Raw genomic sequence first — 17500 nt, forward strand, 5'->3', positions numbered from 1 at the left:
CTCTCTCTACCTCTCTCTAACACACACACACACACACACACACACACAAACTCGCGTTACAAAACTCGAGTGCTGGAAAGAAAATAAAAAAACGAATAATAGTATAATTTCACCCCATGTCGGCTGACCCCCCGCTGAGCGAGAAGAGCGACTCTCGGATTTTGGGGGAGGGAGAGGGAGGGACTGCCAGGGAAGATTACGGGGAAGAGAGAGGATAGGGAGAGGGGGAGGGAGAGGGGGAGGGAGAGGAGACGAAGAGCAGAAGGATGCTGGGAGGGCCAGTCACCAGACCGCCTATCATCTCACAACCTTAAGACCGGACATGAGAAATTCTCTCTCTCTCTCTCTCTCTCTCTCTCTTCTCTCTCTCAAAAGTCTGGTCGTCACCACTTATCCGGCTTTGCCATTTTCCTTTCATTCTTCGCTACGATCACAAAAGTAAAACCGATGAAAATAAAAAAAAATCTAAAATTTCCACGACGAACTGTAACAGAACAGCAGCGTTCGCCCAAGAACAGAAGGATGCGCTGATAGTATGGGTATCCCATCTTCCTCCTCTCCTTCTTCCTTCTCCTCCTCCTCCTCCTCTCTTCATCTTCCTCCTCCTCCTCCTCCTTCTCCTCTTCCTTTTCTTCTTCTCCCTGGGTGCGGAATCTAATCTTGGCTGGAGGATGTTTTTGCCGAGCGATTTACGACCGACGGGGAACAAGGCAGCGCTGAGGCAACGCGTCGTAAAGCCGGCTGACGAGCACCGGCTTCGACAGGTCATAAAGTGTGCGTGGCGGCCCGACGCTGGTAGTAGTAGTAGTAGTAGTAGTAGTAGTAGTAGTACTAGGAGGAGTAGTAGTAGTAGTAGTAGTAGTAGCATCAGCAGCACCAGCAGCAGCAGTCGAAGCCTCGGAAATAAAACACATACACGCATAAACGCACATGCGTGTACACGTACACGGAATGTCAACGCACGTGCACGTATCACACACGAAGAAACGAAGTAGCAACCAAGGAAACAAATAAGCACGAGGAAAGTCGACGTAGGTGATTCATAACGTGTACAAAATGAAGAGCATAATCTATATATGCAGCAGGAACAGCAATGGCCCTATCTGCGGCAACACACAAAGGAGCGCACGCATACACGCACATACAGAGTCTATGCATCATTCAGCAACCCCGCACTGAAGCCATGCACGACAGAAAGCATGAATGAGGATCACCACTGAAAAAAAAAAGTCGTTCAAAAGCACAGCAAGGTAAGGAACAACAGTCGGATGTGAACACTAAACAAGTGACGGAACCAAGTAGAAAAAAAAACTACTCACAAATGGACTGAAGAGGCTTCAAAACTCGTGAAAGAGTATTATAACCTATAATCCACAACCCCTAACACACCCGAAGTTTAAAACTCCCATACATCACTCCAATATTTTCTAAAAATCAATAGCTTGCTTACAACCCTTGCTCTTAAAATTCTTTAAAAAACAAATGAATAAAGGAACTATTGGATTACGTATAACATGAGGAATAAAACTTGAGAGCAAACACCACACAAGGGTGAATGATCCCACAATACATTCAAGTCGGAGTATCGCTCCCTAAACCGTGCAAATACATTATCATTATTATCATAATTATTATTCACAAGATGAACCCAATTCATATAGAACAAGCTCACAAGAGCCACTGACTTGAAATTCAAGCTTCCAAAGGATATGGTGTTCATCTGCCCAAGTCACAGAAGGTCAGAAAATACCGAAAGAAGAGGAAATCGTTCTCCAAATTAATTTCCTTCCCATAAGTTATATATCTTTTCAAACCACTTTATATCATTATATATATATATATATATATATATATATATATATATATATATATATATATATATATATATTATATATATATGTGTGTGTATGTATGATTATTATCACTTTTGCACGTGATTCATTTATCACACATTACCACAGGTGAAAATAAGAAACGGGGTGGTCCTTTTCGACTTTATTTCCAAGCCATTGACGAAGGATGATACAGAGTATTAGAAGTCACAAATATATATACTACAGGAACAGTACTGACGAACATACACAGTTAGAGACTACATATGATATTTAATCTTACTGACGGCCCTACCCACTACGGGGAAGAAATAATTAAAAGTGAAAGGCAGGAATAACTTAATCTAGACGAAGACCTCTTTATCAAATCGGTGACGAATCGAAGTAAATTTAATAAGGTACGTATCAAGATTAGGTTTTCCATGAGGTGCACAGAAAGATGGAAGGCACCTCCTTGAATAGTTCGACTGTCACTATTTTGCCGTTTTATTTTACTCTGGAAGTACGTTATCAATGAAGAGGAAAAAACATTTTTTAATTACGAAAGAAAAGACATGAACCTACAAAAATACTTCCAACAAACAATTGAAACCAAAACTAAATTCTACTTTTTTTCATACCGCAAATCTATCATATCTATTCTTAAAGGTCAGAAAGACTGCTATCTGCCAATGGATGAAGTGGGCCTATTAAATTCTAAATCAGTTTTGCCCAATTTTGCAACCCTAAAAATCTTCCGTCAACATGACCCGAGATTGTTTGGATTTGCAATTAGGCAGTCAAACTAAATCGTAGAAGAAACTTCACAGGTGCATATTTCCAAAACAGTCTGGACGTTCCAGGAACATGGAAGAAAAGCGTTCGCTTTCAAGAAATGAAAATCAAGCCCTTCAAAAACTGAATGCTGCACTTACCTCTCAAGAGCGGTCGCAAAGAGGGCAGATACTGGGCAAGCATCCACTGCAATAAAAACAGAAAAACAAAAATTGGAATGTCGCAAAACTTGTTCTTCAAATTTTATGATCCAAACTCAAAAATAAATTTTTCCCAAGAAGAACAATCAATTATTTCTGGCTCTCAGCTTCGAAGATCAAGATTTTCAACTTGTTAATTTTGCTTAACAAATCACTCGTCCAAGTTACTGTTGATAATCCTGCAGGAGCTGCAAGAACATGTTCTAGCTATATTTAAATTAAAAGATCCATGAAAAAATTAAGTCTACGATGCATTTGCAAATATACATAAATAAGGCCTTCGTTTTTCTCTGGATAGTTACAACAGTTTGGAAGAAACTAATACATATGAGAAAGCTCAATTATGGCAGGTTAAACAGAGAAGTATTAAGACTGCAGTCAATAAACTCGTACCAGCAAATGAACAATTCTTAAAAGAAAAAATTCACACACTTAAAAAAGGGGAAGGAGGCTCAAATTAACTGGTAATCGAAGAATATTCTTGCAAAAATTCTTGAAAGCAATTTTTCCATTGCACGTCCCGTTCAGAGAAAAGCAGCACTAGCAGTTAAAAGACTATTGAGATATAAGTAAAATTAGCATTACTCAACCACGAAGTCTACATCTGGGTAAAAGCGGCACTACGAAATATAGCAGCTCTAAGATCAGATTCAAATGAGGAGAAAAGAAGGCCAGTATTTTTCTAATTACAAACAAAGCTTTTCGAACTCATTTTCAGGGCAGAGTATCTTTCATGCCGCCATGATTCTCCGTAATTCAATCCAAATTTGACTTGTCCGTTACTGGACTTTTACTTGGGGAATTATGTAACTTCTCGCTTATGCAAAATTACCTGCTTTTAAACTCGCGCCATGATAACAATCATACAACAAAACCTTAGCAAGTTCTCTTCGGTAAAAGTATTATATAGAACAACATTATCAATATTAACTGAAGAACTAAACACCCCAACTTCAATCATCGGATTCAGGATATCCCGCTTAACGAGTTACTACAATAAGTAAAATACGCGCCGACATCCTAAAATTTATAATTTCCAAGGTCTACGGACTTCAGGAAGAAAACACTAGTGATGAGAAATAAATAAAGAAGAGATAATATTACGTTCTAAAAAATGAAGACTACTCTATTCAATCTAATATTAATTTCGGTAACCACTCCATAGACAAGGAAGTTTCTAAATTGTCAAAAGGGACCAAACAATCTTCACAAAATGGGTGGCAATTACCAGCCATCCAAGAAGTCCCAACGTTCTTGCTAGTTGTCTCGAATTGAGGTTTCGATTTGTGGGACGAAACCTCTACACATAAGTGCGTTTCCTTTACTAAATAGTTAAATTGTAGCTTCCACTGCTATTGCATCTGCCTCTTTATTGCCAAGTATTTATATATGTGCTGGAACCCAACAAAATGTGACTTGCAATCTTCTACTCTCAGTAATATGTGGTCCCTGTGCAAAAATGTTTAACTCAAGAGTGGGTAGAGGTAACACTACTGCAAGTGCCAGCAAAAAACTTTTTGAGGATGGTAAGGTTGCCTTCTTTCTTAATTGCTATTTTCTCAACTGCTGTTAAAATACCATATAGCTCTGCCGTACAAATAGAAACCACCTGAAGAAGTGTACCCCCTTCAATAAAATTCACACAGTAAAATCGACATCTGACGCCACTGATGGATTTGGTACGGCTAGTAATAATCAAATTCGAACCACTATCCTCTCAATGTTCCATTTGAATGAATAGGCTTCACCTCAATAATAATATTTTCGAAAACAATTAAGTAGTCGCAAAAGTCTATCTTTGGCAAATTCCAAAGAGGAGTTAATGGTATTCTGACCAGAGGTACTTTCCAATTTCATTCGAATTCCTCCACAACTGTTCCATTGTAAATCTATATGGTTGAGTACATTTTGGAAGACTCGATTTACACAAAATTATTTTGCTTCCAGTTTTATACGTAAGAGAGTTTGGTAATATCTGCAATTTGAACCAGTATGTGATGAAGGAGGACTGGCAATTTAAATTCAATGGCAAATCTATTATACTGACGAAACGACTAGGATTTGGTGTCGTCCTAAAGGCTCCTGTGGCTAGCTCGATGTCTGCATGATGTATTACTCCAAATCTTTTAATATTTTTAGTTTGCTGATGATATGCCTCAATCCACAAAATAACTTTGACAACAGAAATGCCCAGTAGTGTTTGACAGTCTACACCCCAGAATGTATGGGTTAACACTAAAAATAGTTGATTAGGCTAGGCATTTGATATCAATTATTTTCAAATGAGCAACCCAAGTTAGTCTAAATGACAAAGTTAAAAATCATGTCTCTTTGTAATACAACTTATGCAGAACTGCAATTTGCTCTCAACTATATCATTCTTGCTATGTAAATGAGATAGAAAGGTGTGTGGAGAACTTCAGAGGGAATAACAATGGATATTCCGGTAACTAGTGCAAACATGTTGAGCGCACACATCCCCTTGGACCCCTTCTCCTCGACTTTTTTCTTCCTTATAGAGTGCTGATTACGCTGACTTGAAAAAAGCGTTTACAGACGATGATATATAATGGCAGCCCACCTCTTAATAATCCACAATTATCAACAGTTTAAAATCCCTTGCCCCCATGCAGATCCATATATATTCATTTTCAGTGTTAAAGAATATAGTCAAATAATGCTTTGTGGATGCAAATGCCTTACAAATGGAACATTCATATGTAACTAATACATCAGCCTTCGAGTATGAAAACTACACAGGACAAGTCATAAAGTTTCTCTCTTCTCTAGGTACAATTCTTGCACTTACCAAGTTTTCAGTATTATTGCATGAACAGTAATCAAGCAGTAACTTCATGCTAAGTATATACTGTTTTGGGTCCTAAAAATGCAAAAATGGTAATATTTTCCCAGATAGCTGGGTAATTCCAGCTAAGTCTATTCAGTTAATAATACTTATTTGGCACATAAGAAATTTCGGCAGGTTTGGGAGCTTTGTCACTGTAAACTGTTATGGCTGAATCAAACTCTTTCCCAGTAAATAAATTTTAAGATTCTACTTCTGTTGATGTAAATTGAAATGGTATTTGTTCTTTTCTAGTGGACACTGACATCCTGTGGGAGCTTTTGCGGAATCTGTGACTTAAGGAACTTTCGCTTTTAACATTGGTGAAGAACTATATTTCCTTGCTATCCTATTCATTTTCTTCTACATTGTAGAAAGTGGGGTTCTGCTATAAATGAACGAAACAGAAGATGCACAAGACTGAAGTTTCAATACTTTTAGTGCTATACGAAACTGGGATCTACATTTTTACATATGAGAATCTCTTGGGAATGGTGTCTACAGCAATACATTAAAGCTTTCCTTGCTGCTCGATGTAGAATCTGAAGTTCTGATGACCTACAAGGAGTTAGATGTCATCAGAACAAACATTTTTTTAAATTCCTGCCGATCAGCTTTAACAAGACACCACTGTGCTAATCTTTGTGCTTGTGGGTTATCGTTTCTGTTAATATTCATAGGAGAGCTATTTACATGTTAATCATCTAAAAAAAAATTTACTTAGTAAGCTGAGCTTGTTAATAATAGATCAATGCGTGACAAGGCGACTGTCTGTATGTGGATGGTGTATGTTCATCTGTATTAAGGAATCCAAAATCTTCACTCTCTTATCAGTAATGCTGAGATTACCTACTGTCTTAGACAAAACAATTCCCGCAAAGGATGACTGCTCATGTAACCAAATAATAAAAATGGCAGGGGGAGCAGAATAATCAACCCAGCCATAACATCATGAGTGATGGTATCATTAGGAGGTTGGTCAAGGCAGCAGATGGCATACTTACTTATAAGGTTAATTTGTACTGCCACTGCTTGGAGAGAAGCACAGAGAGCAAACCTTTGGATTTTGAGGAATATATTCACCGCGCCTTCCTACCTATGCGTCATACAGCAATTCATTTTCGAAATAAAATGAGTACTGTTGACCACAACGGTCTCCGGTGGATATATGGTTATAAGGAATGTTCATAAATTAAAAGCTTCAATTCATATTTTGCCCTCAGATCTAGACAATGCCGCTGGAAGAAAGATGTGGAAATCATTACGCCATTGTTTCTTTTCCTCCTTATTGGCATTCTTTCTGTTTGATGTTCCAAATACTTTTAGGTTTCCCGTTATTTCGGAAGATGGTCTTGTAACGTTTGGTTTACTGATACTAGCAATTTCTCTTCTTGTTCAATAACTTCATATTCGAGTACAGACATTCATACTTTTCTCTGTATACTTGTTCCGTAATGTATTATCACTGAAATTTGACAGTAAATTTCACGTTGCATGCATGAGTTTTATGGCATATTTCTAAAAAAAGAAAAAAAAGTAAAAAAAAAAAAAAAGCCACTTGAAGGTGGAAAGGTAACCGGGAGCTACTATATTTACACTAAGACCTAAAAAAAACTGAAACAGTAACCTCACTAAGCCTTCCAGCGTAAGTGGACATGAACAGCTACTTCTTTTTCAACGTGTAACTCCAGGATGCCAAAAACCCTGAGTATTTCAGGGAAGGAACTGTGGCGGTCTTACGCGCATGAATTTATATGCCTGAACGAAATGTTCTCAATTACCAACTACACCACAGAAAAAGTATTTTGGTAAATGAAAATCGGTATTTCCAAAAAAATCCAACAAAATTGCCTTCTTGCTAAGGAAAACAGCTCACTTCAAAATCCAACAAAATCATCTAAAAGTAAAACACTCTTCGTTGTATACCCTTTAGCAATCAGATTTGTTAAGAGATACTCGCACTGAATGCATTACTACACATGAAAAGGTGTAAGAAAGACAAAATATTATGTGACACTTTACTACATGTCATCCTAAATACAGTTTCAGCTCTTCCCTTTTTTTAATGGACTGGTGTTATGTGAACAAAAGGGAACACTATCTAAAAAAAAAAACTTTAAATGTTTTTTGCAAACACATACCTGGAGCGAAAGAAACATGGAGATTGTGAGAAGTGGTCAGATTTTTTTCATAAATCTTTGTTGCTTTATTTCCAGTTTTCTTTTTTTTTTTTACCATGTTTGTTGAGAAACCACAGTAACCCATCATACCCAAACTATTCACATAGATAATAACAACTCAATGTATCATAACAAATATTAACTATTTTCCTCCTGTGATTAAGACCAGTAGCAAAAAACATGCCCAAAACTGTCTTGTTTCTAGCACGATACTGATGTAGTTACATTTGTAAGTAAGATGAATAACAGACGTAATGACTTCATTTTAAATACCGTTGTGGACTGCATAGAGTCTAAAGAAACGAGAAAAGAAGCAGGAACGGAATTTCCCATCAGACACTGAGCTGCACAAAATAGACTAAAATTTCACCTGCAATACTACTTTGTACAAAGCCAGTCAAAACGTTGATGACGGAACTACAAGGAAGATTAGTACACAGCAGAAACATCAGAAAATGGAAAGGTAAAAACACAGGCAATTTTTATTATTAATGAAGCTGTGAAAAAAGGAGACGAAGGAATGGTACCCAGTTTACCAACAAACGCCTCGACATAAATATAGCTGAAATCTGGTCGCTAGCAGAGGCCGACGCCTCGACATCATCAGGGAACAAACACTGAATAGAAGACCTTAAAGGTAGACATTCCTGCATCTGAATGCAACTTGACAGATCTGCACAATTAGGCTTGTTATTAATGAGTCTTCCAAAATATGTTCTTCATCTTTCACATTATATTCATGAAAAGTACGACCACAAGTTCGATTTCCTTTTGGATGACAAGAACACTTAAAGACATTGGAAAGATATAAATTCTTATCTATCTTGAAAATACTTCAATATAAAGTTCTATGCGGGCCTATATACAAAAAAGGTTGCCATAATTTCCAAATATGTTATATATTGACACCACTGCTTTACGTGAACGTTAGAAAACCTGTAAACAGAAATGACGCCTAGGTTAACGGTTATGCTGCTACAATCTTCATACTACAGAAATTTCTCACTTCCTTTAATAAATATTCCTAAAATTATCATCTACAAAAGAACTACAGTCTTTCCTGATCCCGTATAGAGAGGGCTGGGGTTAGGAAAGGCAGCCGTTCGTAAAACATCTGGCAAAACAAATTATGAAATGAGCCAGAGACAAAGGAATGGATGAAAGGAGGACACATGATAGAAACAACTGGAAAAGGCTCATTAAAAAACAGCGACCCCGACTAGGGATTAAGGTGAGGTGATGATGATAAAAAGACTGTCTTTCGACATAACTTCTCAAAAGAGAGAGAGAGAGAGAGAGAGAGAGAGAGAGAAATAATTTTTAGTTTTAAGTACAAAATTTGTTCGAGTTATTGTCTTATCTATGGAAACATCGCCCCGAGAACAAATCTGCAAGCCCCTTAATTATCCCATCAAGCTGCTACTAAAATATGTTCTCTTTCTCTCAATCTCTCTTTATCTCTCATCCTCTTTTCTTTGTCTACCTTTCTCCCCAATTCGTTCAACACTTCCTCTCTCTCTCTCTCTCTCTCTCTCTCTCTCTCTCTCTCTCTCTCTCTCTCTCTCTCTCTCTCTCAAAACCGCGCCGATACTTCTTTCGCACGTCTACAGACACACCAAAGAAGCAAACATCTAATTATCGCCCATTCTTTCCAAGTCCACCCGTTCGATTACGCACTGCAAATGCAGTTGCGATTAAAAACGCAGATATGATCACTAATAACAATAAATATTAATCTTAACGTCTCCTAGTCCTGGATTACATCGTTAACAATTAAAGTGCGGTGCATTTGTCTTGCAAGATAATAAGGTAGATGGGAAGGATCTAAATAAGACTATCTTGCTTTTTATCATTATCGTTGCATTGGAAATACATGCTGAATATTAATACAAAAATTTCGTTCTTTTTTCCTTTCCAACATCGCCTCTACTGCTTTGAAGAACAACGTTCAGCAGAACTGAGTTTTTTTTCTGTTACCGACATAAAGGACTTGAAAACTTCTTTCTAACGCTAAAAAAAATACAAATAAAAATCACCAAATTCACGGCTGTTTTCGGTTCAAATCTTTAAATATGGTTTACATACACAACAGAAGTATATCCATGTATGTACTTACATACAAACACGTGCACAGCACACAAACACACAGGCATTATACATGCATACATATATGTGTATATATATAGTGTATATATAGTATATATATATATATATTATATATATATATATATATATATATATATATACTGTATATATACATATATATATATATACACACACACACACACATATATATATATATATATATATATACATATATATATATATATATATATATATATATATATATATATATATATATAAGGCCAAATTCTCCATAAATGAACGAACAACAGTACTAACACTGAAGCAGGGTAATAACTGAATATAAGACAAGTACTAAGAGAGTATTTACAAACCTATTACTAATATGAAAAGGCACTGTTACCTGTACAAGACTCTTAACACAGATCCTTCATTAAAGTCACAAATTAGTAAGATCTTAATACTCTTAATGCTGTTAGTAAGCTGATTTTAATTTTAAGCCTCGAAATAAAAATACTGGTGGAAACGTGCATTAACACAGAAGATAAAATCAAAAGTTTACAAAAAAAAAATCTGTGGTAGATGAATAATGGACAAAGAAGTGGTAGGACCTCAAATGCACCTTAAGGGAAAACCGGCCACAGTTAAGCACAAACTGTACACGACATAAGACCCAAAGACTGGCATTTTAAATATAAGAACAGTAAAGACGGCTGCAAAGAGGAGTGGATACAGGTAAAATGAATGTGGCCTGACAGGTGTTAGAGGGGCGGCCTAACATAATCTTTCTAGCTAGGGCAAAATATGAACAGCATAAATGAGCCTAACATGTAGTAGCAACGAAGTATAAGACGCACCTAACCACACCGACTCTCAGAAATGTTCAAGAAATGTGCTGCAAATCCCCTACACAGGATAAACTAGACAGATTATGCAGCGTAATCTCTAAATGTTATTGAAACAAGCTATTAACAGAAATGTTGCTGTGATGCAAAAGATGTGTGGAATTGCCACTCAGTCATAAATACTTACTACCACTGAAAACCACAAAACTAAATGACATAGCTGAGCAAGCTTAAGTGTAACAGTAGATAAAATGTAACGACCGTAACTTACATTGATCAGTCCACTCAACGATACAGTGCAAAACACATCAGCTGATAAAATTCCCGATGTAAAAAGCAGTTTAGAAGACATTATTGGTATTCACTCTTAAGAATCCTAGACGTATTACCTATTCTCGAAGCACAAAGTAAAGAAGCTACTTAAGCAAAATAGACAGGAAGAATGCTAAGTATGGAAGCGGAATATTTCAAAACACAATTACACAAAAAACAAAGGTTTTTAGAAATGAGTCGAAAAAGAACAGAATAAAGAACAATAAACTGGACTGGTAAAGCTGCATGAGGAGCCCGGCTTGCTCAAACAACAAAACGGCGAGGGCACGTCAAAGCTCCACTCATGAGCAAGATAAACAAACGAGTTGTGGCCACGCTGAGCTTTTAAGCGTTTACACTGAATGATGATAACAAGAATTCGGATATTGACAGAGGTACAGCAGGGAACAACTCTCCGAACCTGAGGCTTCCTCAAATTTGGCGAGAGAAAATAAGTTCGACAAAATCATTCCAAGCTATTGCAAGCTTTACAGTAACTAAGCCTAGAAAAGGTGCGACTATCATGAGATTGTACATTTTCAAAGTATAAAGGGTATTATAGTACTACGTTTGCTTTTTCCTCTTTAAAATAAAAATACAACAAATTATAAAATCCGAGCACACTCATTTTTGTGAAATTACTTCGAAAATACATTGGAAACATTCGGACAAAAATCATTTTCAAACCATTCATTCGACTGAAACAAGCGAACGTATTTCCACACTTTTCATCCCTTAACTGGTTACACAAAAAGACAGGTTTTTATCTGACAAAAACCCCGAACTTACTGATATGATAGCAAAATGGATGTTGAAATATTTGGATACAAAACTGTGGAAGGCAAAATGACAACCTTCGGTAAAGCCTGACATTAAATATGCAGTTACACGAATCCCACTTGGAGGGGGGTGAACTGGGTTAATCCCTTCACTCATTACTTAACGTAAGCATTCTCAAAGGAATCTTATAAACTGGTTAATTCACGTCTACAGCACCTCATATAAATTCAAGTTACTGCTTGAAGGATGAAGCTATTGGAGGGGTACAAATTTTACTGCAATTGAAATTTTTTCCTTTTAATCATTCGAAACCCAGAGCAGCATCTTGTGTTTTCCAAAAATATACCTTAGCAATTTTACATGTAAATAAAAACCTGAAATAGCCTAATGATTAAATCGGGAACCTAAGCTTCTTAGGTCAAAGGTCTGCTGACAAAGCTTACATAAATAATTCGAGGCATATATAAGACGGGTGAAAACTGGATGTTAGAAGTAAATTGTACGAAGAACTGATGGGCAGAATCAACTCTAACTCACACTTATATATAACGTCTGGGAGAGAGTGAAACTATTGCATTTACACGCGGCTAGGAAAGTTTTGTCACCAAACGTGAAACGCTTTCATGGAAACAATATTCAATCGGTATATTTTTACGAGAGGCAAAGAGCGGCTACCTTCAAATGGAAATTCTTTGAATAATAAGAAACCAACGAGCCTGCCATTTGTTATTATCATTCTTAACCAGAACAATAATGGTGGCTTAAGGATTTACTTCTGAACGCCACCAAGGCTGTGTATTTTATTACAGCGACGGGCACGCTTGCATGTATTGTATGTAGGTGTATACAGTACATATATACATGTGTACATAAACATATGTATATATATGTGTATGCGTGTCACTTCCACGAGGCTTTTTTATATTTACAAATATTAAGCCACAAATAGTTTAGTATCCAATTCAGTATACTTCAGGAATAACTTAGGCTACATCCAAGGGGAATTACGAAGGAATCGACCCCTTGCCTGGCTAGAAGCAACGACATATAGTTGACGTTGAACACTGAGCCGCCATCAAGATATATATATATATATATATATATATATATATATATATATATATATATATATATATATATATATTTATTATACAGACACACACACACACACACACACACACACACACACACACATATATATATATATATATATATATATATATATATATATATATATATATATATATATATATATATATATATATGATTATATATAGATATATATTCTACCAAACTTCATTCATAGCTCCTCAACAATTAGACACGGTTGATATTAAAGACCGAACTATTTTTTAATAGCGTACTGCACTCCCTATACAAGAAGACTTAATTAGGAAGATGCGCAATCAAACATCCATTTGATAAAATAGTGCCTAATTAGCAGAAATGAGGAATCACTTTAATTTCTTGTTTGCACTTCGAGATATTCTGGATGGTTCAGACGACAGCCACCCAAACCACGCCTCAGCTGGAGCCATAAAATACTTCGGGGGAAAAAAAATAATTCTCATTTCGTTATTGTTTCATGCTGACGGCATGAAAATTCTTCAACCAATTTGGAAGTGAGTCTCATGTTTGCCACTTTTTCTTCCCTATTAGAGTACATTTTATATCCCTTCTGGATATTTTATTTTCCTTTAAAAAAACTGCATAATATACTAGTCCGCAATGCAAAAATTTAATTTGCCTGATTTTTTTTTTTTATGCAATGCAAGTTTTACTGCTCACTAAGTTCGGATAAGCAGGAGGTAAAGTTCTCCAAATAGGTAGGTATCAATCGGTTTAACACTTCATTGTTAACTTACATAGTAGTGTTATAGGGGGAAATTAACTCCTTTTCGTTATTACTTTTATTGCCGACGTTTAATTTCTTTCGAGAACTGTGGACACTATCTAGAAATTTCTGATGTTTATGTTCGCAGCAACGATAATTTATTCCTCCAGCACAGAAACAACTTTGCAGTCTTATAAGAAAGGAAAATAACTGGTCTCTCTCCCCACTTTACGCCTCATTCAATGAACAACATCAGCCTAACTAAGTAACCACAAATGGCAATCTTAATCACAAGTCATGAAGGCGAAAATAAGTGCTTCGACCTTGACGCACAAATTAATCTTCCACATTGATGTTCTTAAAGCAATTCTTATAAACGTAATCTCTTGTTTTTCTCATACTAAACGCTAAAATTTGTTACCGTATACGGTAATATTAAAAGAGAAATCAAATCCCTTCTGTGATTACTTAATTGTATATGTTAGGGGTCTCTTTCTAGAATTAAGGACATTATCTGTAATTCTCTTCCTCCATCACAGGACCAAATTCCTCTATGAAATACGATAAACGTCAATCAGAATGCAAACGATGACTGAATGCTGAATGCAAATCGTAAATGATAGCTGAAATCTTACAGTGTTACCACAGTAGAAAAATCTTAGCAAGGAGACTTCGACATTAAAATTTTATTTGTTCTTGATCTGTCTGATTAAGTTGTATAGACATCAATCTGACCAGTACTAAACGATCTTAAATTCCCTTGATTTATCAAATTGGGAAAATTTCCCTTTACACGTGCGGATGAGTATAAAAGAGATCGTATTTCTACTTTAGAGTGTCATACTCCACGTTCTTAGTTTTTATCTCATACTGCTGTTCATGTACGTACATACTGAAGTTTGCTGACATTTATTTAATTATTTGTTACTATCTCTTTGGGGGGGTTTCAATTTCACATATGGGCAGTCTATACAGTGGAAATTACTTTCAAAGTCAATGGAATCAGGACTTATTCCATATGAAAATTAGGATGTCTCGAATAATAATATTTGAAAGTTCAAAGTACAGAAACATTAGTAAAATTGTTCTGCTTAGACTCAAATAAAATTAACAAAACATACTCTAGGTTTAACATTTCTCGTCATTTAATCCATAACATTCATCTCTTGCACCTATTTTACACCAAGACAGTAATTACACACAGCTTTCCAAGAGCTCCACGTTCATTGTAAAATCTAACCGGTTGTGACAAATTACCATTTACACCAAAACATTTCCATCCAATTCTCCTTAACACCAATTATTTTTACGACCCATAAATAGCATGGCCTGTTTTCCTTTTCATCAAAACTTCTACTCCGTAAATTAATTCTTGAACTGTCAGGTCATTTTTCAATTGACAAAAAAAATTAACATCTGAAAGCATTCATCACCCGAGCTTAAGCTACTGCGTCTTAGGGAGGAAGTATCCTCAAAAACTCGCCTCCCTGGTTACAGGGTATATGCCAGTCCAATGCATTCATCCACCTAAATACTGATCTAATATATATATATATATATATATATATATATATATATATATATATATATATATATATATATATATATATATATATATATATATATATATATGTGTGTGTGTGTGTGTGTGTGTGTGTTCTAAGAGATGGTGCATCCGAAAGGTGGTTACCATCCCGAGACTCTGAGCATATTTGCTGGCCCACTCAAACTGCAATGCATCAGTCAACTACCATAAGGCCCATTACTCACAGCTTGGATCACCGAATACATATTTCAGTTTTATGAAACGTGTCTACATTAGTCTCTCCTAGGAACTGAACTCTGGTTCTCACCGATAAGACGAATATATCTATGTGTGTGTGTGTGTATGTATATATATATATATATATATATATATATATATATATATATATATATATATATATATATATATATATATACATATCTATATATATATAAAATGTATATATAATGTGTGTATATATACAGTATATATATATATATATATATATATATATATATATATATATATATATATATATATATATATATATATATATATATATATATATATATACATACAATCATGCACCAACACAGAACAGAAAATTTCCTGAAAACATTATCTACCCAATAAGATGCCGTTTTACATGAATGGAAATCCAAACTTCTGCAGCACATGAGATCATTTATAAATCTATATATATATATATATATATATATATATATATATATATATATATATATATATATAAAGGAAAGACATGAACAAAAACAGTAACAAGAACATCAAAGGGGTCTTAATTTTTCTATGATCCGTAACGGAGGTAAGAGGTTAGCAGTGGGATGGTATGGATCGAGGGGGAGGGGGGAAGGGGGAAGGGGGAAACCGCCTGTGCCCTGAGGCCTGAAAACTCTATTTAGAGAGGGTTTGTCAGAGCTGGAAAACAATGGATTTTATTGAAAACCAAAACTTGCTTTACGAAGACAGGGTTAGTCCTAGATTCTAAAGCCCTTATGTTATTTTGTCTACACCACGAAATTTGTTACAAAATTCACTTTCCCTTAAAGCTCTAAAGAAGAAGAAATCATTTCCCCTACTCGTTATTACACTTTCAACACTACGACCAATCCTTACATGATATAAAAAAAAATCGTATGCTGCTGGAAGATACTAAATTTAAAAAAAGAAAAAAAAACAACATCTCACTTTTGGTAAACTTCGCCGCTTTCGAACGCCCCAGCAGTGGTGATGGAGGATGAAGTAATTTTCCAGACAGAATTAAAACCTGCCCCGCAGCGCACAAATATGATTGGATTCTGTGAGGGAGGCCGGCCCGAGCCCCTCTGAAAACCCGAGATCCTATTAGTGGGAGAGTTGCAGGTACAATCGTCTATGGCGTCAGGCTGGACATCCAAAGATCTCAACTAGTACAGGAATTTTTTTTTTTGTTAGTCTTTTTGTTTTCATGTCTGTTCTCACTGAGTAATAATGGCAGTGGTTAATGAACATTCAAGGACTTCGGTTTTGTCCTATGCGAGAATTGAGCAAGCAGGTCATTCCACAAAACTGATAACCTGCCTAATTGGATTTTGGGATTGTGGATAATTTCCTTTCATTTCTTTCTACAAATTCGCTATAAACTACTTTTCGAGAAGTGAAAAACAAAGAGAATAAACAAAGAATTGAGGGGATTCGGGGGGCACTGATTGTCCTACCAGAGATCCCAAACAATACAAGATTTTTGTTTCTTTTTTGGTACTGACACTCAGCAGATGACTTTAGGGAGAATTGGCTGTCCTTCAAAAACTCAGGTTACCTGTATATTTGGAATAGCTGTTGTTTCCTTTTGATGAACGTACTTAAGACATGCCGATTCCAATAAAGAAGTATAGTGTAAATGGTAAATAAAAACTGAACATATTAAGGGGAACTGTGTATTTATGCAATCACACACTAAGAATTAATGTTATTTCTAGTAAAGCATCTGTTATCTCACTTGCATACAAATGCTTGTTTCCATCAGGTAGATCGATCGATATGTAAAGTAAATAAAATTAACTTCTACTGCTACAAACTTGAAATTAAAAACATCTTACAAACAAATCCCAAATTCCGAACATCTTCTCAACAAACCTCAGATCAAAACAATCTCAAATTAAAAATACACATGAAGCGTATGTAAAAAAAAAAAAAGAATTAATTTTAATCTGCATACTACGATAAAAGAAGCGGAAATTCTTTAATTTGTTCGTAACTAAGATAATGATATATTCAGTGCGAGTGAGAAA

The 17500-nt window shown here is 35.7% G+C and overlaps 1 long non-coding RNA gene across 1 annotated transcript in view; it reads right to left on the minus strand.

Annotated features, from left to right (window-relative positions):
• The window catches only part of LOC136844198 (uncharacterized), a 571364-nt gene that overhangs the window by 525998 nt on the left and 27866 nt on the right, over positions 1-17500 (minus strand). Inside the window, exon 2 of the long non-coding RNA XR_010854758.1 lies at positions 2747-2792. This is a non-coding gene — a long non-coding RNA (uncharacterized lncRNA). The remainder of the gene's footprint in view (positions 1-2746; positions 2793-17500) is intronic.

The sequence above is a fragment of the Macrobrachium rosenbergii genome, chromosome 12, assembly GCF_040412425.1.
Source record: "Macrobrachium rosenbergii isolate ZJJX-2024 chromosome 12, ASM4041242v1, whole genome shotgun sequence".
In the NCBI taxonomy this organism is placed as follows: Eukaryota; Metazoa; Arthropoda; class Malacostraca; order Decapoda; family Palaemonidae; genus Macrobrachium; species Macrobrachium rosenbergii.